This window comes from Triturus cristatus, chromosome 10 (genome assembly GCF_964204655.1).
Source record: "Triturus cristatus chromosome 10, aTriCri1.1, whole genome shotgun sequence".
Classification (NCBI taxonomy): domain Eukaryota; kingdom Metazoa; phylum Chordata; class Amphibia; order Caudata; family Salamandridae; genus Triturus; species Triturus cristatus.
The window spans coordinates 983027856-983054965 of NC_140593.1; positions in this window are offsets into that span (position 1 = coordinate 983027856).

Sequence of the window (27110 nt, forward strand, 5' to 3'; positions counted from 1 at the left end):
GGACCAAACGATTAGCGATCACTTTAGCCAGTAGTTTAGCCTAAACGTAAAGTAACGAAATCGGGCGATAAGACGAGAAGTGTTCAAGTGGACGGCCCAGCTTCAGAAACACAACAATCTCAGCGAGACGCCAATCGGGCGAAAGGAGTCCACACTCCCAAGAAGCCTCTGGGGCCTCTAGATAGGGCTGCAAAAGTGGAGTGTGATATTTTTGGAAGAACTCACAATGGTAGACATTTGGGCAAGGGGCCTTCCCCACGCGCATAGCTAATAATGCAGGTAGGAGCTCATCTGCCGACAGGGTAGAGCGCCCAGGACATCCCGTGCTGTATCAGATAAAGCGCAGGGAGGGAACTCATCAGTAAATTTCTGTACTATGGCTGCCGGCAAAACCTCACGGGGGGCATAAAGGTCTGCAAAGTAGGAGGCAATGCTGTTGGTATTGGCGGACGGGTCCGTAAGCGTACTCCCATCAGGGCCACTTATACTTGGGAGCATCTGGGGTGCAGTGTCTGCTGACACAAGTGATGCAGCAGTGCACTTGATTGTTCCCCCCACTGGTAGATCCAACTACAGGTGGCAAGCCAATAAAGGCGGGCTTCGTGGAGTAGTTCACTAGCGTATGCCTTCTGCATCATCTGTAACTGTCTGCGCGCAGCCTGTCCCGCTACGTCTCTACTAACACGCTCCAGATCAAGTAGTTGTGCCTCGATGCTAAGTAGTTTATCACGTCGCAGTCGACGCTGGGTAGTACAGGAGGCTATGTCTGCGCCCAAAGAGTTGGCTTCATAGCCTCCCAAAGGGTGACCGGCGATCCCACCATGCCTGTGTTGAGTATTAGGTAATCCGTTAAGGACGTAAGCATATGGGCCCTATATTTGTTATCTTGTAGCGACCATAGCGACAATCACCATCGAAAGCGGAAGCGCCGGGCGTCGAGGGATAGAAGAATGGACATCGGGAATGTTCAGATAAACCCCTAGGAAGAATCATGGCATCAAGCAATCTATGTGTGTGTGTCTCCAAAAGCAAGACGTTATCTAGGCGTGAAAAGGAACCGTGAGAATTGGAAAAATAGGTGTATGCATAGATGTCAGGGTGCATAGTTCTCCACGAGTCTACCCACCCCAAATTACGGACCAGGGCAATAATTTGGAATCAGGAGGCTCCGTAGCTCGAGCCGTGGCATGCCATCTATCCTGTACTGAGGACATAACATCATTCCAGTCTCCTCCAACAATTGTTATCGCCGACAGGAGGTCAGCCCAAAGCACTGTCAATTTTTCAATCAGGGACCACGAAAGCGGGGGAGGGGCAAATACACTACCTAGGACAATGGGTTCTCCATATAGTGTGGCGTATAATATAATAAATCTACCCTGTGGATCCGACCACGTGCGGCTATGGATGAAAGGGACACTACGGTGCATGAGGATTGCAACTCCCTGGGAGCCTCTATTAAAGCCAGCATTGTATACGTGCGCAAACCCAAATCGCCCCAGACAGGGTGCCTTAGTGCCCGCCAGGTGTGTCTCCTGTAGACAGAGGACCCCTGCCCTATGTCGCTTAACCTGTCGCAGGACAGCACCCCGCTTGATCTTGTCTAATAGGCCATTAGCGTTCCAAGTAAGGACTCGGAGCTCCCTATTCCCGACCCCTGTTAGATCGTGTGGCATATACGGTGACAGTACATAATTATAAACCTAATAGCATGGATGACATTGGCAACTTCAAAAGTATACATAGCAACAGATGTAGCGACAATAAAAAATAACATCAAACAGATCAAGAAATCCCGTCCCCCTTCCACCCATCCCACCCTATACTTCAAAACAGTAGAAGTATCTGTTACAGTGAGTGTCGCACCACCGCCCCAATGGGGGCAGGGAACAGCCCTACACCAATGGATCCCCATTGAAATATCCCCAACCATAAACTAGAGTCTCAAATACCTGAGAGGAGTAGATTGGAGAGGTGGCCTCACGTAGGCCCAAACATAGTGCCATCGGCATACATAATGCACAAATCACAGCAGTTAAGACCCCCACATCTGTGTCATACATATAAGAGATAAAAAGAAATAGAGGAAGTGAGTTAGTGTTCACCAGGCAGTCAATTCAATGCAGTGCCACTGCCAGCAGTCTTCAGTCACCCAGGTGCGCCGGAGAGGAGTCACGGAGAGCGCCATCACCGCGGGAGCCGGAGGCACCCTGAGACTTCAAGTGGCACTCTTGACCGTGATCTCCAGACCGTGGTCTTTTTAGTCTTAGGAAGATGCTGTGCCACTTCTCCAGAGGCCGACTCCGAATCGAATCATGGCGGGGTGTGAGGCTTGAGTTTCCGTCGCTCATCTGTCCAAGCAAAAACCTCCTCAGGGGTGTCAAAGAAGAGAGTACGGGTTTCATAGATGACTCTCAGCCGGGCCGGAAATAATAAAGCGTATTGGAGTTTTAAGATCTCGCGCCTGGGCCTTGGCAGCCGTGAATGACTGTCTACGCTGCTGCATGATTTTCGTATAATCGGGAAAGATTAGGATATGGTGAGAGTCATGGTGGAGCTTGCCCGTCAGCCTGGCCTGTATGAGAACTGCATCTCGGTCGTGGAAGTTTAAAAATCTAGCAATAATGGGTCTGGCCTGGCTCCCGGTGAAGGTTTCTGCATCAATGCACGGTGGGCGTACTCCATAAGGAAGCATGAAGAAATAGATGACTGAGGGATCCAGCTTTTTATCCACAGGGTGATGAAATTTTCAATGCTATTGCCGTCACACCCCTCAGGGAAACCCACAAAGAGAAGATTGTTCCTTCAGGCACTACGGATTCTAGTGAGGACACCTTCCTCTGGAGAGAAGCGACTATCTTCTGTGGTTGGAATCCGGGTTTTGGCCTCTGTTATCCTGTCGAGCGCTGTGCGGAGGTCTTGGCGAATCAGCATTACATCTGACGTCACCACCCCAATTTTGGCTTCAAGGGTAGTCTCGCGACTGCATTATTGCCGCCATCATCGCAGCATTATCTGGACCAGCAGACCCCTGACTGAGCGAGTCCACGGGTTGTGCTCCGGCGGTGGCATAACGGATCAAGTGTGCCCTGCTTGGCATGTTGTACTTTGTCACGGGTCATGATGAGTGTCCACACGTAGATGGCCAAGAGCCAGTGGAGGAGTAGGGCTGTGCGTCTGGACCACAGCCCCAAACAGGATGGTATCAGCACCAGAGGGGGCAGATAGAAGAGGGAACCACCCAGCAGCTAGCAGGCATTTCAAGACCAGCAGAAGGCAGGCGTGGAGTCAGTCCACAAGCAAGCCGCACCCGGACCTAGCCTGGCCGCCTCTGCCCACAGGCGACCCCCAGCCCCCCTAATGGGTGCCACCACCAGGTCACGCACCAGCCGCACAGAGCGGTCCACGGGTGAGGACAATGCCCAGGAAGGGCAAGGGTAGTATCCTAAGCCCCGGCTGCACCGACAGCAGCACCCGTCTGTGTCCCTCACAATGACTAGGGTCGTTTGCTGGTGCTCTATGCAGGGATAGGTATATTCTGGGCCCAGCGCCACATGGCCACTCACCAGGCCACCTTTCCCGCCCCGTTGGGCTATGAGATAATTCACACGGCCCCCAGGAGGTCACCAACCCAGGTGGAGAATGTTGAGGAAGGGCCCCCGATCACGCACAGGGCGGGGGGCCCGGCCCATCTGGAATTCGGCCAGAGCCCGTACAAAGAGTCTAGGGCAAGGAGGAGGGAGGGCCGCACTCACCCAGCACAATTAGGGCAATCCGCGGCCGCAAGGAATGTCGCAGTCTATGCCTCAGCCCGCAGTTGTAGACAGTCAGGCCGTCGTCACCACAGTCACCCGCAGCAGCTTCCCTCTGGCCGCAATGCCACAGGCCAGACAAGATCCGCAGGGCTCCGGGTGTATTCTGCCCGCAGTTGGCACAATAGCAAGCAAGGGCCCCAGCCGTGAGCGAAGTCCACGCTCCGGCAGCCCCCTAGAGACCGTAGTGTGTAGCACTGAGGCACAGGCCCCCGTCTCCCAGGGCTGCGCTGCAGCAGGCAGTCAGGTGGCACAGGAGCACCAGGGCGCCAACCCCTCCAGGTGAGGAGCAGTCCAGTCGCCGGGACACCAGAGGGAAGTCCCGCCAAGCCCCACCACGCTCTGCCATGAACCCCAGGCACGGGTTGGTCTCCAGAAGGCAGAGGATCTACTGCGCAGTGTAGCCAAGGCCCGAGGAGCATGCCCCGGTCTGGGCACAGCCCCTTCAGATAGCCTCTCCGCTGCCAATTCAATCACTCTCGGCGCATCGCACCAGGAGGGCAGCAGCACAAGAAACACCGATGGCACAGGATATTTGGAGGATATGTCGGCGGGCCTCGGGAGCTCGTCTAGAGCATGTTCGCCATGTTGGACTGCTCAGGCACGCCCCTCTGAATAACCACTTTTTTAGGCCAAGCAGTGACCAAAGTTGCCATTTTTACAGACGTTTCCTCCTACTCAGAAGCTTCTATTCTAACCAATTTTGGGCATGGAAATGACTTCAAACACACTTATTTTAGTTCCAAAAGTGATAATACACATCCAACAGTCATTTGTAGTCAAAATATTAAACATTCAAAAATGACCATTACTGACCATCTGGAAAAAGTTTGTAAGGTCCAGGGTCATTGCTTTTCATCAGAAACTTTATTTGTTGGACTTTACAAATATTGATTCAAAATATCAATTGGATCATGCCTCAAATTGAATAACCACTTTTTAAAGCCTCATAGTGACCAAAATTGTCATTTTTACAGACTTTTCCTCCTACTCAGAAGCTTCTATTCTGACTGGTTTCGGGCAGGTAAATGACTCTAAACACCCTTATTTTAGTTCCAAAAGTGATTATTCACATCCAATAGTCAATTACAGTCCTAAGATTGAACATCAAAACATTACGATTACTGACTATCTGGAGAAAGTTCGACAGGCCTGGGGTCATCGTTTTTCATTAGAAAATTGATTTTTTGGACTGTACAAAAATCATTCAAAATCTCAATTGGATTGTGTGTCTCGTTGAATAAACACTTTTTAAAGCCTCACAGTGACCAAAATTGCCATTTTTACAGACTATTCCTCCTGCTCTAAAGCTTCTATTTTTACCAATTTCGTGCAGGAAAATGACTCTAAACACACTTATTTTAGTTCCAAAAGTGATATATCACATGCAGTAGTCATTTACAGTCAAAAAAATAAACATTAAAAAATCTGGATTATTGACTATCTGGAGAAAGTTTTTCATAAGAAAATTCATTTTTTGGACTGTAAAAAAAATGATTTAAAGTATCAATTGGATCGTGCCTCATTTTTTTTTTTTTTTTTTTTTATAAATTATTTTTATTGCAGGAATCAGTAAATCGTTACATAATCGGTCAGCATTATATGTCAAGCCAGATCAATGAGACATACCCCTCCGTCCCCCCACCATGAGTCGCTTACACAGCCATTTAGCCCACAACCCTGGGGTTGGGCGGCGGAATTCAATGGGGGCTCAGAAGGATGTCGAAGCTGGCCTGGATGACCCACTGTCCGTCATCTGCTTTTCCAAACAAGCCTATAAACCCAAAAAGAACACCCCACCCTGAACACACTACAAACCCAGGAAAACCCACCCACCCCCGCCATCAGCGCACGGCAACCACCGCAACAGGATCTACTAAAGGACCCATGGGGAGAGCAACAAAGCTGAAAAGTGCAATTGTCTATCGGGACTCGGGGCGAGCCGCTTCCTCACGCTCAGAGTCGCTGGGGGCGCAATAGTCCCTAAGGGCCTGCACTAACATCTCCCATTCCAGCGCTGCCTCCTGTGCCTTCTCATTACCCTGCCTCCAAGCTAGCTGGTATCTTAACGTGCTCTCCCCCGCCGCCCACTTCAAAAGTTCGCTGTGCCACCGGCCTCCCGTCGGACCAGCTCGTGCCTTCCAGTTCCTGGTCACCTCCCGTTTAGCAAGGAGCAACCCCAGATCGATAAACTTGCTAGATATTTTATTCTTTGGGGTATGAGGGAACCAGTGCAGGAGACCCACCGCCGCGTCAAACGATAAGGATCTCCCCGTCGTCTCCTCCAGGGTCTTCCCCACTTCTACCCAATAGGATGTCAATCCCGGGCAGGCCCATAGCATGTGGAGAAGGTCCGCCTCCTGGGCCGGGCACCTTGGGCATTCCGCCGAAGTTGTAGCAAAATATCGCCTGATTTTCACCGGGGTCAAATATGCTCTATGGAGCACGTAGTAGTGGACCAATTGAAAGCGGGCGTGGCGTGTGCCCTTCCAGGCTCGCCGTACCAGCTGGGACCAGGTCGTCTCCGGGATCTCCTTGCCAATGTCCTCTTCCCAACGGTTTCTCAATGTGGTGAGGGGAGCCAGCCCCTCATTGATCAGCCTGCCGTAAAGGCAAGTGACCGCTTTTACCGTGCCCGCAGACATCATCACGTATTGGCATACCGGGGATAAGGGGGGTTCCTCCTGCCCGCATCTCCAGTGCGCCTGGATCGCTCGAACAAGGGCCGAGTGCAGCAAAAAGTCGCCGCGGGGAATCCCAAAGCGATCAATGAGCTCCTGGAAGGGCAAGAGCGACCCGTCCTCGTATAGATAACCGACTAGCTGTAGACCGGCGTCCTCCCAGGTCGCCAACCGTGACCAATCGCCCCCATGGGGCAAAGCCGTTAGCATCCCCAGAGGTATTTCGGGCGCATACGGTGTCCTCAGGTGGCCCCGGGCATGAGCTCGGTTCCAGCACAGGCGAACGGTCCGCTCCTCCTGTGACAAGTCCTGCAAGGTCAACCGTTGTCTCATCGCTATGAAGGAGAGAACATGCCTGGCCATGCCCATTCCCCTCCTGTCTTCTGGGCCCCGGAACTCCCGGGCGATCTCCTGGGTGAAGGCCTGGAGCTGCGCCGCTAAATAATACTTTTCGAAGTCCGGCACCGCAAGCCCACCTTCCTCCTTCGGCCTCATCAGGGTCTTGAGGGCCACCCGCCGGCGGCCCGAGCCCCAGAGGAATCCGACTATCATTGATCGTAATAGGCGAAACGTGGCCGGTGGGACCCAGAGCGGTAGTGTCCGGAAATAATATAACAACCGGGGAAGCGCCACCATTTTAAGCAAGGCGATCCGCCCCGCCACCGAGAGCGGTAGCGTGGCCCAAAAGCTCATACTGCCTCGAAGTGCTCGAATGCCCCGGGTAATGTTCCCATCCAGGAGGTCAGAAGGTTCATGGTAGATATACACCCCTAGATACTTAAAGCATTCGGGTTCCCATCTGATCTCCCTACCTAGAGCAGGGGTGGGGGTGCCCCTGCGGACCGGGAAAAGACAGGTCTTAGTCCAATTCACTCGGAGGCCCGAGACCTCCCCAAACTCCGTGAGCGCCGTCGCAGCCCCATGTAGGGCAGCGAGCGGGTCTTCTAGGAAGAGCAACAGGTCGTCTGCATACAATGAAATGTAGTGCGGGCCCGAAGGAGTCCACAGGCCCGTGTAATGGGCTCCCGACCGGAGATGCAGCGCAAGAGGTTCCACCGCCAGCGCAAAGAGCAGTGGGGATAACGAACACCCCTGCCTCGTGCCTCGCTCCACCGGATATTGTGAGGAAATCAGCGGCCCCGCCCGAACCCTGGCTGACGCCGAGGCGTACAGAACCCTGGTCCACCTGATGAAGCCCTCCCCGAGGCCGAACCTCCGTAGCACAGTACAAAGGTAGTCCCATTCCAGGCTATCAAAAGCCTTCTCTAAATCCACTGATAGGACAACCGGGCACGGGGCGTCCACCAGCGGGTCCCCTAGCAATCGAAACAACCTGCGAATGTTCATGGTCGTGTTACGCCTGGGGATAAAGCCAGCCTGGTCCTCATGTACCAAGGAGCTCATGTGTCCGAGCAGCCTCGAGGCCAATATGCTGCTCAGTATTTTATAATCCACCGTCAGCATTGATAAGGGACGGTAAGACCCCGGATCGGATGAATCCCTTCCGGGCTTGAGGAGCGGGACCACCAATGCCTCGCACATTGAGCCCGGGAGACGCCCAAGCCTCTTTGCCTCCCCGTATACTACCAATAACCTAGGGGCTAGGAGATCAGCATAAGCCGCATAGAACTCCACAGGTAGGCCGTCCAGGCCCGGGGTCTTGTTTCTCGCCATCTTTTTAATGGCGCTACGGATCTCTCCCAGTTCTATGTCGGACCCCAAGGCTTTCGCCACGTCCTGCTCCATTGTTCGAATCTCCAGAGGCCGCAAATAATCATCGAGCAGGTCAGGGTCTCGGTCCGAGCGACTGCGGTACAAGCGCTCATAATATTGCCGGTAGCAGCTCAGAATCGCAGGCTGGGTGTACACCTGGGTTCCGTCTGCCCTGCGCATGGACGTCGTCAGCGAAGACTGCCGCGTCGGGTTGGCCAGCCATGCCAACAGCTCGCTCGACCTATCCCCCTCTGCGATGGACCGAACCGTATAGGCCTTATAGTCAAAACAACGGAGCCGTTCGACCTCCGCCGCCACCGCCTCCTTCGCCTCCGCCGTGCGTGCCTGTAACTCGGGGCGCCCGGGGCGGCGTAATTCCAGCTCGCGGAGTTTTCGATCCGCTGCCTCTAAGTCGGCAAGGATAGTTCGCCTCACGCCGACCTGTTTAGAAATGCAGTACCCCCTCACCACCACCTTAAAAGCGTCCCACTCTAACGCTCTCGAGCTCGCGGTGCCACCATTGGACGTAAAGTACTCTGAGATCGTTTCACCTAGGTCCGCCTTGAAAACACTGTCCTCAAGGGTCTCGGGCCGTAATTTCCAGGTGGGCACCGCAGTCACCCCGGGAAACCAACGAAGGTCCAGCAGAAGGGGGTTATGGTCAGAAATGGTCCTGGTCAAATATTCAGACCGGACCGCTGCTGAAACCAGTTCGGGCGAGCCAAGAAATCCGTCCAGTCGAACGTGCAACTCATGGAGGCTCGAGAAGTATGAGTAGTCCCTAGTTGTGGGGTGTTGCGCCCTCCAGATATCCGTGAGACCCCAGTGAGTCTGCCAGTCCCTACGATCCCTAGCCAAGCGCCGAACCGGAGAATCGGGGAGGGGTGGGTGCGAGCGGTCAGTGTCTACATCCACTACTGAGTTGAAATCTCCACCGAGCAGGAGGGGCCCGGAGAGGCAATGGGCCAACGAGCCCGATAACCTGGAAAGGAAGGCAGTCTGGTCTACATTAGGAGCGTACACACAGCAAACGTTTAGGTCTCTCCCTCCCAAAGTCCCCGAAATGGCCACATAACGCCCCTCCGGATCTATCACTGTGTTCGTGACCTGGAATGGAACCCCCGCCCTAACCCAGATCAGCGCCCCTCTGGCATATGCAGAGTACGAAGTGCAAAAGACCTGCCCCCTCCACCTACGCTGTAATGCCGCCCCTTCCGCCTTGTTCAGATGAGTCTCCTGAAGCAGCGCCATGTGTATCCCCCTACGCACTAAGTAAGCGTGGACCTTGTGACGCCTGGACATAGTATGAAGCCCCCGTACGTTCCAAGTAACACATTTCAGATTAGCAACATCAGCCATTGTCCCATATTGTTCTCGCAAAGTCTCCCCATCTGGGTCCCAACAAAGGAAGAACATCGATCCTCACAGCACTGATGGCGGCCATTTTCCCCAACCAAAACTTAACAACCCAACTATGAACCAACTCCCCAGCCACCCTCCCCAGAACAGGACCCAAATAGCACCATCTAGTTCCCATCCAAACTATACCCTCCAACAACCCACTATACCCTGCTAATCCTGCAGTCGCCACCGTAGGAAGGCCTTAAGGGCCAGGTGCGGGCCGGGCGGAGGCAGTGGGCCCTCGACGCTCAGGCCACCAGGACTATAGCAAGCCCAAAACAGTGTCATAGAGAAACCCCCTCGGGGCAAGTCCAGGGCACCCCATCCTCCCGTCCCCGGGAGTCAGCATCTCTTATCGACACCCGCCACCCCCCCGCCGGGCCCCCACCCAAAACGAAGTAGCTCACCCCGTTACCCCTGTCCATCCAGAAGGTCCTCCACTGATTGCGGTGTGATCACCGGCGTATGAACACTGTCAGGCACGGATTCCTCGGAGTCCGTTGGACCCCCCTCGTCATCAGGGACCGCTTCCTCCGCAATGGCATCGTCCCGTGAACCAGACAGTGCCGATAGCACCTCTAGTACTCCCTTCCGCTCTGTCGATGTCTCTGCAGTTGAGGGACCTCCCGAGCGGCCCCGGCGACCCCGAATCCTCCTGGATCGCCGCCTCTGCTCCGACTCCGCCGTCCGTGGAGGTGAGGAGCCGGATCCACCTTTCCCCGCTCTATAAAGTTCAAGCCAGTTACACACATCTTCTGGGTTATCAAAGAACTGAGTTTTGTCATCTACAATTATGCGGAGCCTCGCAGGATAGAAGAGCGAGTACTGGATGCCCTCGCTCCGGAGCTCGCGCTTAACCGCCAGGAAGGAAAACCGTCTGCGTTGAGTTTCATGGGTGTAATCCGGGAAGATGTTCACCTGGCTGTTCGCCACTTTAAATGGCCCATTATGCCTGGCGGCATTGAGGATGAGGTCTCTGTCTCTAAAGTGCAATAACCGCGCCACCACCGGTCGCGGGGCACGTCCCTGCTGCGGTGGCCTCGCCGGGACTCTATGGGCACGCTCCAGGGTGTAGAAGGAGGATAGACCCTCCGGGGTCACCGTGTCTCGGAGCCAGGCCTCCAGATATGCCACCATGTCGCCATCCTCAATCTTTTCCGGCAGGCCCACCACACGGATGTTGTTCCTCCTGTTACGGCCTTCCGCATCCTCCGCTCTCTGCTCCAGAACCGAAATCCGGGATAAAGCATCCTTCATATCCGCAGCCAAGGTTCGCTGTGTCGGCTCCAAGGTTTTCACCGAGCTCTCCACTTCCTTGACCCGGTCTGAAAGTTTGCCGTGGTCCGCTCTAAGGAGACCCAGGCTCGTCGCTACCTGAGCAATGTCCTGCTGGAGGGCCGAGCGCGTGGTCGCTATTGCCTCTAAGACGCGGTCAAATTGCTGCTGCAGTGGTGCACCGCCAGAACCCTCCGGGCCCCCGCGTTCCTCCTTGTCCTGGGTCTCCGAGTCCGATACAGCTGGGGTAGCCCCTTTAGCGCCTCTAGGTTTCCCCATGTTGCCGGCCGCTCTCCGCGCGGGTCCCGGAGCGGGCGTCCCCGAGTGCAGACGCCGGCTATGACTCCCTTGAGCACTGGGCCTCGGGTCAAGTGCCGGAGATCCCCGTCTCCAGGGCCCGTCGGACCGTCTCAACCCTGGCTCGTGCCACCAACACGTCGTCCGGGGGCACCGAGGAGGAGGCGGAGACAATCGTCGCCAGGTCGGGCAGGCCCGCACGATCGATGGAGTCCCGGAGTGAGTGTTACCAACTCCACCGGACGATTCGCGGCCCCAAAGAACTGCGCCTCCCATGGAAGTGGGTCGGCCAGGAGAAGGTAGCCAAGTGCGGTGTAGGGAGTGGGGCCACCGTCGGGACCTCCAGACGTCCTCGTGTGGAATCCGCTATGGTGTGGGCATCCGCCCGTCCAAGTGCAATCCCCGTTAAAAGAGACCTCTCTGACCGATGTCCAGCTCCATCCCCCACCGGGAGACAGCAGAGCAGGGGATGCGCCGCTGCCAACGATATCCCTCCAGTCTAATGGACCCGGCCAAGGGGACCAAGAAGTTCGGGCGCCATGTTGGGTCGTACTCCGCAACTCCCCAAACTGCGATTTTCGCCGGGTCACCGCTCGTGCCGATCGCGCCAGAGGCCCCGGCAGGTCTCCGTCGGGCCGGTCAGCAAAATGCGGGGGCTGGGGTGCCCCGCAGCCGCCGATTTACAGGATAATCACGGGCTCAGTCCCGGAGCCGAGCTCTCAGGCGACCATCACCATCGGCGTCCAAGCCACGCCCCCCTTTGGATCGTGCCTCATGTTGAATAATCACTTTTTAAAGAATCACAGTGACCAGAATTGCCATTTTTACAGACTTTTCCGCATACTCAAAAGCTAATATTTTGACCGATTTCGGGCAGGAAAATTACTCGAAACACACTTATTTTAGTTCCAAAAGTGATCATTCACATCCAATAGTCATTTACAGTCAAAAGATTAAACATTCAAAAAGCACCAAAAGATTAAACATTCAAAAAGCACCATTACTGACCATCTGGACAAAGTTCAACAGGTCCGGGGTCAATGTTTTTCATCAGAAAATAGATTTTTTGGACTGTACAAAAAAGTATTCAAAACGTCAATGGGATCAAGCCTAATGTTGAATAACCACTTTTTTAGGCCTCACAGTGATCAAAATTACCATTTTTACAGACTTTTCCTCCTACTCAGAAGCTTCTATTCTGACCAATTCTGGGCAGGAAAATGACTTCAAACACACTTATTTTAGTTCCAAAAGTGATAATTCAATTCCAATAGTCATTTACAATAAAAAGATTAAACATTAAAACATTACCATTACTGACCATCTGGAGAAAGTTAGACAGGTCCAGAGGCATTGTTTTTAATCAGAAAATGGATTTTTGGGACTGTACAAAAAATGATTCAAAATGTCAATTGGATGCCTCAAGATAAAAAAAACACACTTTAAAGCCTCATAGTGACCAAAAACGACATTTTTACAGACTTTTCCTCTTACTCAGAAGCTTCTATTCTGACCGATTCCGGACAGGTAAATAACTCTAAACACACTTATTTCAGTTCCAAAAGTGATAATTCACATCCAACAGTCAATTGTCGTCAAAATATTAAACATTCTAAAATCACCATTCCTGACCATCTGGAGTGAGTTCGACAGGTCCCGGGGTCATCGTTTTTCATCAGAAAATTGATTTTTTGGACTGTACAAAAAATTCTTCAAAATGACAATTGGATCATGCCTCAAATTGGAAAACCACTTTTTAAAGCCTCACAGTGACCAAAATTGTCATTTTTACAGACTTTTCCTCCTACTCATAAGCTTCTGTTCTGAATGATTTTGGGCACGAAAATTACTCTAAACGCACTTATTTTAGTTCTAAAAGAGATAATTCACATTCAAAAGTCATTTATAGTCAAAAGATTGAACATTAAAAAATCACCATTACTGACCATCTGGAGAAAGTTCGACAGGCATTGGGGCATCGTTTTTCATCGCAAAATAGTTTTTTTTGGACTGTACAAAAAATGATTCAAAATGTCAATTGGATCGTGCCTCAAGTTGAATAATCACTTTTTGAAGCCTCACAGTGACCAAAATTGCAATTTTTACTGACTTTCCTCCTACTCTGAAGCTTCTATTCTGACCTATTTTGGCCAGGAAAATTACTCTAAACACACTTATTTTAGTTTCAAAAGTGATAATTCACATCCAATAGTTACCATCTGGAGAAAGTTTGTAACCAGAAGTAGATTTTTTGGACAGTATAAAAATGATTCAAAATGTCAATTGGATCGTGCCTCAAGCTCAATAAACTCTTTTTAAAGCCTCACAGTGACCAAAATTGCAATTTTTACAGACTTTTACGCATTCTCAGAAGCTAATATTTTGACCGATTTCGGGCAGGAAAATTACTCTAAACAACTTATTTTAGTTCCAAAAGTGATAATTCACATCCAATAGTCATTTACAGTCAAAAGATTGAACATTCAAAAAGCACCATCACTGACCATCTGTAGAAAGTTCAACAGGTCCGGGGTCATTGTTTTTTATCAGAAAATTGATTTTTTGGACTGTACAAAAAATGATTCAAAATGTCAATGGGATCAATCTTAATGTTGAATAACCACTTTTCAGGCCTCACAGTCATCAAAATTGGCATTTTTACAGACTTTTCCTCCTACTCAGAAGATTCTATTTTGGCTGATTTCGGGCAGGGAAATTACTCTAAACACACTTATTTTAGTTCCAAAAGTGAGAATTCACATCTAGCAGTCATTTACACTCAAAATATGAAACATTCAAAAATCACCATTACTGACCATCTGGAGTAAGTTCAACAGGTCTGGGGTCATCCTTTTTCATCAGAACATTGATTTTTTGGATTATACAAACACACTTCTTTTAGTTCCAAAAGTGGGGATGCACATCCAAAAGTCATTTAAAAAAAAGATCAAACATATGAAATATTACCATTTCTGGCCATTTTGAAAAAAGTCCCAAGGTCCGGGGTTATCGATTTTCATTATGTAAAAATAATTATTTGGTACGTAAAAAAATGATCCCAAAATTCATTTGTATCGCACCTCATGTTGAATACCCGCTTTTTAAGACCTCAGAGAGCCCAAATATGTAATTTTTGTAAACATTTCCTCCTAATCAAAAGCTTGTGTTTTGACCGATTTCAAGCATGAAAATGACTCTAAACACACTTATTTTTGTTCCAAAAGGGATGATTCACATCCAACAGTCATAGACAGTCAACAGATTAAACATTCGAAAATCACAATTTCTAACCATTTTGAAAAAGTTCCTAAGTTCTGGGGTAATCGATTTTCTCCCCAAAATTAATTTTTTTGCATGTACAAGAAAATATTTCAAATCTCATGTGTATCGCGTCTCGCCTCATTTTGAATAAACACTTTTTAAGGCCTCACAGTGAAAAAAATATGCCATTGTTTTAGAGTTTTTCTCCTACTCAGAACCTTGTGTTTTTCCTGATTTCGAGCATGAAAATTACTCTAAATACACATATTTTAGTTCCAAAAAGTGATTGTTAGACCTGGCCCTTTTGACAGGTTTATCCCCAAACTTTTCACTTTTTGCCTCCTTTTTTCTGACCCTGGTTTTGTTGGCTTTAGGATTCTGGGCTCTTTACCATGGCTGACCAGTGCTAAATTGCATATGCTCTCTGTAACATTGTGGCAATGATTGGTTATCCGTGATTGGCATATTTGATTTACTGGTAACTCCCTAGTAAAGTGCACGATGTGTGCCAGGGCCTGTAAATCAAATGCTACTAATGGGCTTGCAGCACTGGTTGTGCCACCCACATGAGTATCCCTGTAAATGTACCTCAGACCTACCATTGTAGTGTCTGCACAAGCAGTTGTAAACTACCATGTTGTCTTGGCAAGTGCACCCACTTGCCAGGCCCAAACCTTCAATTTCCTTATGTGTAAGGTACCCCTAAGGTAGGCCCAAGGTACCCCCATGGGTAGGGTACAGTGTATGTGAAAGGTAGGACATGTACTAGTGTGTGTGACATTTCCTGATAGTGAAATACTGTGTAATTCATATTTCACTGTTGAAAGGCTATCTGTCCCTTGGGCGTATCATTGGGGTTGCACTGTACCACGTTTACATGTATAACTTACAATAGGGACAAGATAGGAAATTAAGTTTAAACTCTCTGAACTCAGAATTTACCAACACACCCTTTGGTGAAGGTGGTTTTGAAATCCTGTGCTTGTAAATGCCACTTTTAGAAAGTGGGAATGTTCTTACTTTACCATTATGTGTGCTTCTGGCTGTTAATGTATTCCGCGTCTGGTGTGTGAATGACAGGAGCTGAGATGTGCATTCACTCTAGACAGTCTCTGGGGGGGGGTTGAGGTGTGCCCTTCCTTGCCTGAGTGACTCATCACAGGGCTGAAAAGATCTGGTGTCCATTTAGAGGGGTGGGAGGATTTGTACTTACACCTGAATAGGCTGTGTTTCATTTTGCACAATGCTCTCTGTACCCCCTGTGGTCATGCTGCACCAGGGAGGGCAGGACTGGTTTGGACTGGGTTCACAGACTCTTGCGACAAAGAGAACAATTACATTTTGGGGTATAAGTATTAGACCTACAAGCCCTGGACTTTAGATTACTTAAAGGAACAAGTGGATCCTACTAAGAAGATGAGCTGAAGAGCTGTAAGGAGGAGTATGCCCCTTTGCTGTGTGTCGTGTGGGGTTGGAATGCAGTTGCTGCTTCTGTCTGTAGTGGAGGAAAAGTACTGACTCTTTTTGCCCTGCCTTGGCATCCTGCTTATGAAGGGAATCTCCCCAAGGGCTTGTGTGTGCTGGCCTCCTGTTAGATGTCTCAGGGATACACAAGACTTAGTGGAAAGATCCTTGCTGGATCTCAAAAGGAAACCTGCAGGGGAAGGACTGGACTGTTCTTTTTCAATTATGTTTTACAAGGTACATGGAGTGCTTTATTTGCCAGTTCAGCACGTGGAGAGGGCTGTGAAAAGGCCCCTGGTGTGTGGAGAAGCAGGAGGAGAGAGCTTGTGGAGGCAGTGCTGTCCTCCTCCCTCCTGGCAGCCAGTGCACCCATTGAGACGTGCAGTGACCTAACAGTAAAGAGGCATTTGGTGAGCGCTATGCTATTGTTGCAATTAGGGTCCTAGACGAGGACCTGCATTTCAAATGCGGCATCCGTAGGTCGAAATTGCTGCGCCGTCCCCAGAAGCCACAGCAGTGCCAGGAGTGTGAACTCTGCCCCAGTCAGTTGCCGTAGCAACAAGGGAACCACAAGGGAACCTGGCCCCACCCTCAGATTGCCGGAGCAATCCAAGTGTCCCAGGAAGCCAAGCATCCACTGAGAGTGGCTGACGGATGCCCCCAGGCCGCACTGCAAATACTCAAGAAGAAGTCTGCAAGCAGCCTGAGTACTTGGAATGTGCCTGTAAGGCCCGCCCACCTGGATTGAGGGGCAGGGCAAGAAGGAGAGCAGGGATGGCGTTGTTCGCTCCAGGACCCCCTTCACAAAGCTCTCAGTTGCGGGTGGTACCCGGGCCGACACTAGCAGCACCTTCCCTTTTCTTTGGTTGTTCTTGAAACTGCTGTGAGACTCGTAGTAGGTGTGCAGGTGCTCCTGTGGCCTACGGGTCAGGACGCCCTCTACTTACAATCACGGAGGGGACCTACGTGTCTGTTTCCCTATGTAACAGCTGTATTTGTGCCCTGGTATTGGGGGTACATGTTGTGCTTACTCACATGCCATGTGTGGATTCAGCAGAGCAGTAATAGGTGTTTACCATGCCTTCGGATTGCATCTTTACTGAATCTACCTAATGGTGACCTAGGCATATTACACAGAAGTAATTCATGACCTGTGCGGAGCAGATATATTTGCTTCAGTGCACTTCACTGGATATGATGGTTATGGACTAAGGGAGGCAGAGTGATTATGATGCATCTGATATGATAAATTGCCTTATGGCAAGGTGATGAAGGTTTATGATTTATGTAACCTTATGACAAGTGCCTAGTGGCATAGCGTTTTAGGTGATTGTTGTCTGTGATGTCTTTACATCCCTCCTTTATGACAAAAGACTAGTGTTGCAGCCACTTATGTTATGTGGTCTAAAAGTGCTTTACATGCTACGCAATGATTTATGGTCTAATGTGTGTTATGTGTAAATAATACAAAAGATATTTTTGATATACTCTTGTGCGCAGTCTCTTTTGTGGTATGCCTAGTGTGTCAAAGCTGTGTGTGTGCATTGTGCAAATGCTTTACACATTGCCTCTGGGATAAGCCTGACTGCTCTGCGAAGCTACCAAGGGGGTGAACGGGGGTTACCTTGGATGTTTAACTCCCTTACCCTGACTAGAGTGGTGGGTTCTGCCTGGCTTAGGTGTATGCCCTAGCCAACCAGAAACCTCATTTCTAACAGTGATGATTCACATCCAACAGTCATTTCCAGTCAAAAGATTACACATCTAAAAAATCATCAATACAGACTATTTTGAGAAAGTTCCTAAGGTTCGGAGTCATCGAATTTCATCAGAAAATTGATTTTTTGGGGAATGCACAAAAAAGTATTCAAAATGTCAATTGTAATGCTCCTCATGTTGAATAATCACTTTTTGAGGCCTCACAGTGACCAAAATTGCCCTTTTTATAGACTTTACTTCCTACGCAGAAGCTTGTATTTTGCCCATTTTTTGAGGATGATAAATATCTCTAAAAACACTTACTTTATTTCCAAATGTGATAATTCACATCCAGCAGTCATTTATAGTTGAAAGATTAAAGATACGAAAAATCGCCATTTCTGACCATTTCGAGAAAGTCCCTAAGGTCATAGATTTTCATCAGAAAATTGATTCTTTCGAATGTACAAAAAATGTTTCAAAATGTCAATTGAATCGCACCTCATGTTGAATAACAACTTTTTAAGGCCTCACAGAGACCAAAATTGTCATTTTTATACACTTTTCCTTCTACTCAGAATCTTGTGTTTTGGTCGATTTCGAGCATGAAAATGACTCTAAATGCATTTATTTTAGTTCCAAAATTGATGATTCACATCCAACAGATATTTACAGTCAACGGATTAAACATTTAAAAAATCACCATTACTGACAATTTGGATAAAGTTCCTGAGGCCCAGGGTCATCAATTTATTTCAGACAATAGATTTTTTAGAATGATTAAATTATTTAAAATGGCAATTCTATTGCACCTCATGTTGAAGAACCACTTTTTAAGACCTCACAGTGATCAAATTTGCCATTTTTATAGATTATTCTTCGAACTGAGAAGTTTTTTTTAGACTTTTCCTCCTTCTTAAAGAAGCTTGTGTTTTCCTGATTTCGAGCATGAAAATGACCCTAAACACACTTATTATAGTTCCAAAAATGATGATTCACTTCCAACAGTCATATACAGTCATAAGAGGAAACATTCGAAAAATCTCAATTTTTAACCATTTTGAGAAATGTTTTAAGGTCCGAGGTCATCGATTTTCATCCAAAAATTTATTTTTTGCCATGTTAAAATAATGATTACAAATGTCATGTGTTTCCTGCATCATGTTGAATAACCACTTTTTTAACCATCACAGTGATCAAATATGCCATTTTTTAAAGACATTTTCTCTTCCTCAGAAGCTTGTGTTTTCCTGATTTTGAGCATGAAAATGACTCTAAACATACTTATTCTAGTTCCAAATGTGATGATTCACATGCAACAGTCAAAGGACTAAACATCTGAAATATCACCTTTTTTGACCATTTTGAGAATATGTCTTAAGCCTTTCGGTGCTCATGATTGAATAGTTCCATCATGAGCACCAGTGCTCATGACCGAACCGTTCCATCATGTGCACAAACGTATTGGATCCCTCTGCTGTAAACAGCAGAGGCATTTCCCTTTTTTTAGGCCTCAGGAGGTGGGGAAAAGTTTTGAATTGTACCACTCCCTAGTGGATCCATGCAGTGGGAATCACCCCGTAGGGTGATCATCAAACGGGATCCACCACTAGGCACCAGGTAGGGGGGAGCAGCCCCTTGGGCAAGTGTCTTTGCTCCCCTCAAATTGAAATGGAAATATTTAGTCATTCTGCCACCCCTGGTGAGCAGTAGCTCAGGGGTGGGCCCTGCCCAGAATGGGCAAGCCAATGCCTCACCCTCTCCCCCCAAAATGCCAAAGTCTTTCTGCCCCCCAGGAGGCAAATGGGGACAATAGCCCCTGATCTGCTCCAGTGGTGCAGAAAGCCCACTAGGCACCAGAGAATAGTTTTTATTATATGTAGCGGTGGGGACTGCCCAGAATAGGCATGCCAATGCCCCTACCTCAAAACAAATTGCCACAGTCTTTCTGCCACACAGGGAGGCAGATGGGGGAAATAGCCCCTTATCTGCCCTGCCGGGGGCAGAGAGCCCACTATGCACCAGGAATTATGTTTTTTATTATACATAGGGGTGGGGGCTGCCCAGAATGGGCACGCCAATGCCCCCACCCCCCAAAAAATTAGCTACAGTTTTTCTGCCTCAGCGAGGAGTCAGAGAACCAACTAGGCACCAGGGAGTATGCTGCTTTTTATATGTAGGGATGGGGGCAGCCCAGAATGGGCATGCCAATGCCCTACCCCCCAAAGAAATGGCCATAATCATTCTGCCCCCCCCCTAGGGGACATATCGGGCAATAGCCTCCAATATGTCCCCCCCAGTGCGGCAGAAAGCCGTCTAGGCACTGATCTGTTTTTTAATGTGCCTAGCTGTGGATTTTGGGCTTTGTGCAGCTGGCACCTAGGGAAACCTTATAAACCTTTACATTTTTTTAAACTAGACACCCAGGGGAATCCAGGATGGGGTGACGTGTGCCTGTCACCAGGCTCTGTTATCCAGAATCCTTTGCAAACCTCAAACTTTGGCAAAACAAAAACACATTTTCCTCACATATCTGTGATGGAAAGTTATGGACTCTGCGAGGAGCCACAAACTTCCACCCACCCAGCATGCTCCCAAGTCACTCAGGAAAAATGGTACCTCACTTGTGGTAGGACATTTGTGCTGGTGCGGTGATCCCACACAGGAATGTATGGAAAATGTGATATTTTTAGCTAAATTTGAGGCTTGCAGGGGATTCTGGGTAGGAAAACGTTGGAGGGTCCAGGTAAGCCACACCTCCCTGGACTCCCCTGGGTGTCTATGTTTTAAGAAATGTGTGGTTTTGGTAGGTTTCCCTAGATAGCTGCTGAGCCGGGGACCAAAAACACAGGCTCCCCCTTTCAAAACCAGGTTGTTTTTAATAGATCATTTTAATGTCTCTACGATATGCTTGGGGCCCTTGTCTGGCGGGGGTACTCGGCCCACCCACACAAGTGAGGTACCATTTTTATCAGGAAACCTGAGGCAACGCTGAGTGGTAGGAAATTTGTGTCAGCCCCGTGATCCCACAACTTTCCCACAGAAAAGTGAGAAAAATTTGATTTTTTCAGCTAAATTTGAGATTTGCAGGGGATTCGGGGTAGGAAATCGTTGGGAGAGCCACACAAGTCACACCTCCTTGGTCTTCCCCAGGTGTCTAGTTTTCAGAAATGACTGGGGTTGGTAGGTTTCCCAAGATGGCCGCCGAGCCCGGGATCAAAAATGCAGGAGACTCCCTCGCAAAACAAGGTCTTTTTGCAATCGATAATTTTGAAGTCTCCACAGTACGTTTAGGTTGCCTCCTGTCACGGGCGCTAGGCCTACTTACACAAGTGATGTATCATTTTTATCGGGAGACTTGGGGAAATGCTGGGTTGATGGAAGTATGTGGCTCCCCTTAGATTCCAAAACTTTCCATCACAGAAATGTGAGAAAAATGTGATTTATTTCACATAGTTTGAGGTTTGCAAAGGATAACAAAACCTGGAGAGAGCCACACAAGTCACCCCATTCTTGATTCCCCTAGATGTCTAGTTTAAAAAAAGGTATAGGTTTGCTAGAATTCCTTAGGTGCCGACAGGGCTAGGGTCCAAAATCCACAGCTAGGCACATTGCGAAAAAAAGTCAGTTTTCACTGGAAAAATGTGATGTGTCCACGCTGTGTTTTGGCCCATTTCCTGTCATGGGTACTAGGCCTATCGTCACAGGTGAGGAACCATTCTTATCAGTAGACTTGGGTGAATGCTGGCTGGGTGGAACTTTGTGGCTCGCTGCAGATTCCAGAACTTTACACCACAGAAAGTGAGGATAATTTGAATTTCCTTACAAAGTTTGGGCTTTTCAAGGGATTCTGGGTAGCAAAACCTGGTGAGAGCCAAACAAGTCACCCTATAGTGGATTTCCCTGGGTGTCTAGTTTGCAAAAATGTATAGGTTTGCTAGCTTTCCTTGGGTGCCGGCAGAGCTAGGGTGCAAAATTCACAGCTAGGCACATTGCAAAAAAAGGGTCCGTTTCCTGTGGAAAATTGTGTTGTGTCCATGTTGCATTTTAGCCCGTTTCCCATCATGGATACTAGGTCTGTCATCACAAGCGAGGAACCATTTTTATCAGGAGACTTTGGGGAATGCTGGCTGGGTTGAACTTTGTGGCTCCCTACAGATTCCAGAACTTTCCATCACAGAAAGTGAGGAAATTGTGTTTTATTTTATAAAGTTTGGCCTCTGTAATGGATTCTGGGTAACAGGACCTGGTGAGAGCTACACAAGTTACCCCATCCTTGATTCCCCTGGATGTGTAGTTTCCACAAATGTATAGGTTTGCTAGAATTCCTTAGGGGCTGACAGAGCTAGGGTACAGAATCCACAGCTAGGCACATTGCGAAGAAAGGGTCAGTTTTCATTGGAATGATATGATGTGCCCACGCTGCGTTTTGGCCCTTTTCTTGTCATGGGTACTAGGCCTATCCTCACTTTTATCAGGAGACTTGGGTCAACGCCGAGTGGGTGGAACTTTGTGTCTCACTGCAGACTCCAGAACTTTCCTTCACCGAAAGTAAGGATAATTCGACTTTTGTTTTACAAAGTTTGGGCTTTGCAAGGGATTCTGGGTAACAAAACCTGGTGAGAGTCAAACAAGTCACCCCCATCCTGGATTTCACTGGGTGTCTAGTTTAAACAAATGTATAGGTTTGCTAGGTTTCCTTAGGTGCCAGCAGAGCTAGGGTGCAAAATCCACAGCCAGGCACATTGCAAAAAAAGGGTCAGCTTTCACTGGAAAAATGTGATGTGTCCAAGTTGCTTGTTGGGCCGTTTCCTGTCAAACGCACTAGGCCTACCCACACAAGTGATGTACCATTTTTATTTGGAGACTTAGGGGAACACAGAATAGTAGAACAAGTGTTATTACCAATTGACTTCCTTTGCATTTCTGGCTTCCAAATGTAAGACAATGTGTAAAAAATAAGCCATTTTTGAAAATGCCCTCTAATTCACACGATTGTATGGTTACCCACAATTTCAGGGATGTGCAAATAACCACTGCTTCTAAACTCTATATTTTGTTCCCATATCGGAAATATATATGTTTCTTTGGTACCTGTTTTTCACTCTTTATATTTTACCAAATGAATTGCTATATACCGGTTACACAATGAAAAACCATTGCAAGACACAGCTCAGTTATTGGCTCTGGGTATCTCAGATTCTTGGTGAACATACACGTCCTATATATCCCCACAACCATAAGGGGCCAGCAGCCGTAACAGTATATTGCTTTTAAAATTCTGCCATACTTAGAAGAAGTTACAGATGAAAACATTGGCAAAAATTGCTGGGTTTTTTCAACTCAATTTCAATATTTGTTTATTTCAATAGTTAGTTTCTACAGAAAAACCTTGAGAGATCTACACAAATATCCCCATGCTGAATTTAGAATTCTGTCTACTTTTCAGAAATGTATAGTTTTCCAGGATCCATTATTGCTTTCACACCCATTTCTATCACTAACTGGAAGGATGTTGAAAACACAACGAAATCGGAAAAATAGGCTAAGTCCCAGTAAAATGCAAAAACTGTGTAGAAAATGTTGGTTTTCTGATAAAAGTCTGCCTGTTCCTAAAATCTGGGAAGAAGGTTATTTTAGCACCACAAACCCTTTGTCGATACCTTTTGCAGGGGAAAAAAACAGATGCTTTCTTCTGCAGGACTTTTTTCCCATTTCCCCCCCAAAACAAATTTGGTATATTTTGCCCAATTTCTCTGTCCCCTCCAGAGGAATCAAAAAACCCTGGGAACCTTTAGAATCCTAAAGATGTTGGAAGAAAAGGACGCAAATTTGGGGTGGATACCTTATGTAGACAAAAGGTTACAGGAGCCAAAGCACAAACTACCCCAAATAGCCAAAAAAGGCTTAGCACATGGGGAAAAGGCCTATCACTGAAGGGGTTGAGGTCCGAGGTCATCAATTTTCATTTAAAAAAAAAATTTTTGATTGTGCAAAAAATATTTTCAAATGTCATGTTGAATACTACTTTTTAAACACTCGCAGTGATCAAATATGAAATATTTTTTTTGAGTTTTTCTCCTACTCAGAAGCTTGTGTTTTGCCCAATTTCGAGAATGAAAAGGACTCAAGCATTCCAAATGTGATTATTCACATCCAACAATCACATACAGTCAAAAGATTAAACATTAAAAAAATCACAAATTCTGACCTTTTCGAGAAATGTCTTAAGGTCCGGGGTCATCAATTTTCAATAAAAAAAATAGATTTTTGGGCATGTACAAAAAAAGTGTACAATTTCATTCTGGCTATTTTTCGTTCCTCTCTTTCTTCACAGGCTAGCAGAAAAGCCCCTAAAATTCCCTGTACAGCGGCGCTGGGAAACCTTTTTGGTAGCTATGCGCCTTATAAGATTAATAATAATAATAATTGGCATGCTCTATATTTTATACCTCACTGATGTGGACTAACGCTGTATGCGCTGTATTCTTGCCTGACTAATTCTGCCTATTGCCTGGTGTTGTTAATATTTTTTTTCTCTGTTTACAAACTCAATAAAAGAGATTTAAACAAAAAAAGTGTACAAATGCCATGTGCATCATGCCTCATGTTAAATAACACTTACAGTGATAAAATATGCCTTTATTTTTATTTTTTCTTATTCAGAAAGTTGTGTTTTGCCCAATTTCGATCATGAAAATGGCTCTAAACACACTTATTTTGATTCCAAAAGTGATCATTTATAACTAACAGTCATATACAGTCAATAGATTAAACATTAAACAATCACTATATCTGGCCTTTTCGAGAAATGTCTTACGGTACTGGGTCATCGTTTTTCATTAAAAAAAAATTTGGTGCATCCACAAAAAATGATACCATATGTCATATGTATCGAGCCTCCTGTTGAATATCCACTTTTTAAGCCCTTTTAGTTATCTATAATGCCTTTTTTGTTTTACTTTTCCTCCTGCACCGAAGCTTGTATTTTCCTGATTTTGAGCATGAATAGAACTTTAAACACACCTATTGTAGTTCCACAAGTGCTGGTTCACTTCCAACAGTCACATACAGTCAAAAGATTAAACCTTTGAAAAATCATAATTTCTGACCATTTCGAGAATGTCTTACGGTCCGGGGTCATGGATTTTCATTAAAAAACTGAATATTTTGCAATGTTCAAAATAATGATTACAGCCACTTTTTAAGGCCTCAATTGGCCAAATATGCAATTGTTTTAGTCTTTTTCCCCTTCTCAGAAGCTTGTGTTTTGCCTCGATTTCGAGCAGGAAAATGACTCTACAGACACTTATTTTAGTTCCAAATTGATGATTCACATGCAACAGTCACATACAGTTAAAAGATGAAAGATTTTTTTTTAAATCACAATTTTTTAACCATTTCGAGGAATAAATTAATGTCCAGGGTCATGGTTTTTCATCCAAAATTAATTTTTTGCCACGCACAAACAATGATTCTAAAGGTCATGTGTATCACGCCTCATGTTGGATAACCCCTTTTTAAGGTCTCACAGTGACCAAATATGTCATTTTGTTAGACTTTTCCTCCTACTCAGAAGCCTGTGTTTTGCCCGATTTCGAGCATGAAAATGACTCTAAACACACTTATTTTACTTAAAAATCTCATGATTCACATCCAACAGTCACATACTGTTGCAAAGTCATCCTGTGCCCTGGGAACCCTCATTTATTTGCTGGCTGGTACTGGTGGTTTCTGATTCTGACTGTCCCTGTGCTCTGCCTAAAGAGGCCCAAGGCCAGTGCTTTGGTGAAGCACAATGAGGATACATTGAAAACACCTACACACATTAGGATACACTATGGGTTAGGGTACCCCTATGATTGGCATGACCTACCCTATAAGTCCCTAGTACATAATAGAGCAGGGTGATGAAAGCTACCTTTAAGTCCCTAGTATATATTTGGGCATGGCAGTATAGTGGGCAGCAGCTTTTTCTGTACTTGCATGTGTGCACTGCGGAGAGTCTGAGGTCATTTTAAAAGCAGCCCTGTGTTGTGTGGAAGGGGCACTTAAAAATAGATAAACTACAATATTTTACACATTAGGTACCCCCAGGGTCTCCCCTAGATGTCCCAGGGTTTGGGGTCATGTAGCTATAAACAGGGTCCTTACAAAATATGTTGTATAGGCCCTGGTGCCTGAGAAATTGGACATTTCATTTTCCCCATTGTAGATTCCCAACCACCTAGGTTAACATTGCAATAGTTTATGAACTCATAACTATCGCTAGGAATTCATAAAAAATACCATTCAAGGAGAATTGTATTGATGAATCCAACAATATGCCATTGTTGAATTCATCTTAAAGAATACAGATAATAAGTTATACAACTTTCTTGTCTGTAAGTCAAAATTCAGCCTTCCAGTGGTCTGCACTGATAGGTCAGAGTCAGAGAGGCTAGTTTGTAGAAAAGAGCCCTGCTGCAAAAGAATGCCAGAGAAGGGGTCCTAACCCATGGAGCTTCAAAGAAGAGATAGGAAAGGCAGGAATAGCCAGGTCTATCTACCCCCATCTCCTATGACTCAGCCAGATGGTAGGCTTAAGGAAGGAATTTGCAGATGTCAGGGGGAAGACCTTTGGAAAGTAGCCATACTGGAGGTTGGTTTAACTAGTTCTTGCTCCTCTGCTGAGATTTCAGTCATATTGAATTTCGGTACAATAGTGCTTTCTGGGAGACCATTATGCCACACTTTTGAGGAACTGATCATTGTCTGGATTTTGCCCTGCACCTCATTGGACAGGAGTGCTCTCCTGCTTGACCCCAGAGAACTATAAATAAGTATCTGAGAGGCGCAGCGCCTCTCATTTCTGCTGCTTGAAACTAAGAGAAGAAGAAGAGTCTAGGCTAGAAGTTTGATATGCACCAACCAGGCCCTGCACTGTGACTGACAGTGCCTTCTGCACAATCTGGAGCTACAGCTCAGTGGACCTAACTTGCTTCAAGAGGAAGAAAGAGTTGTCTCCCTGCAAGATACAGGGTAAAAGAGCTCACCTGGACCATCATCACCAAAAGTCCTCAGCCTGGAGTGCATCCAATGGATTTGTAAAGGTTTTGTCCAAGTGGATTGTGGGAACTGTAGTCTCAAATGTTCAAGGACCATCTTGGAGCTTCCAGGCCCTTGGATTGTGTTTTAGACACTTAGGAACCCCCAGAGGATCCTCAGGAAGACGTTTCAGAAGTTTGGAGAACTTTGTTGCACTTTGGAAAAAAGCTCCATAAGTTTACTGACTCAACCTGGCAGGCCAAATTGGTACCCTCAACCTTGAGCCGGCCTGCCCTGCTGGTTCGTCCCGCTGAAAAGCTACAGAGGTCCGACTCCAAGAGTTTGACCGGGAGCTCCCTGTAAAGCAATCCAGTAAACCCTCACCGATCCCAGCCTGGTGAAGAGCATTGAGGGACCCCAGCGGAAAAAGCTCCAGAAAGGTTTTTAAGTCAGAAGATAAACTCTTCACCGGCAACAACTG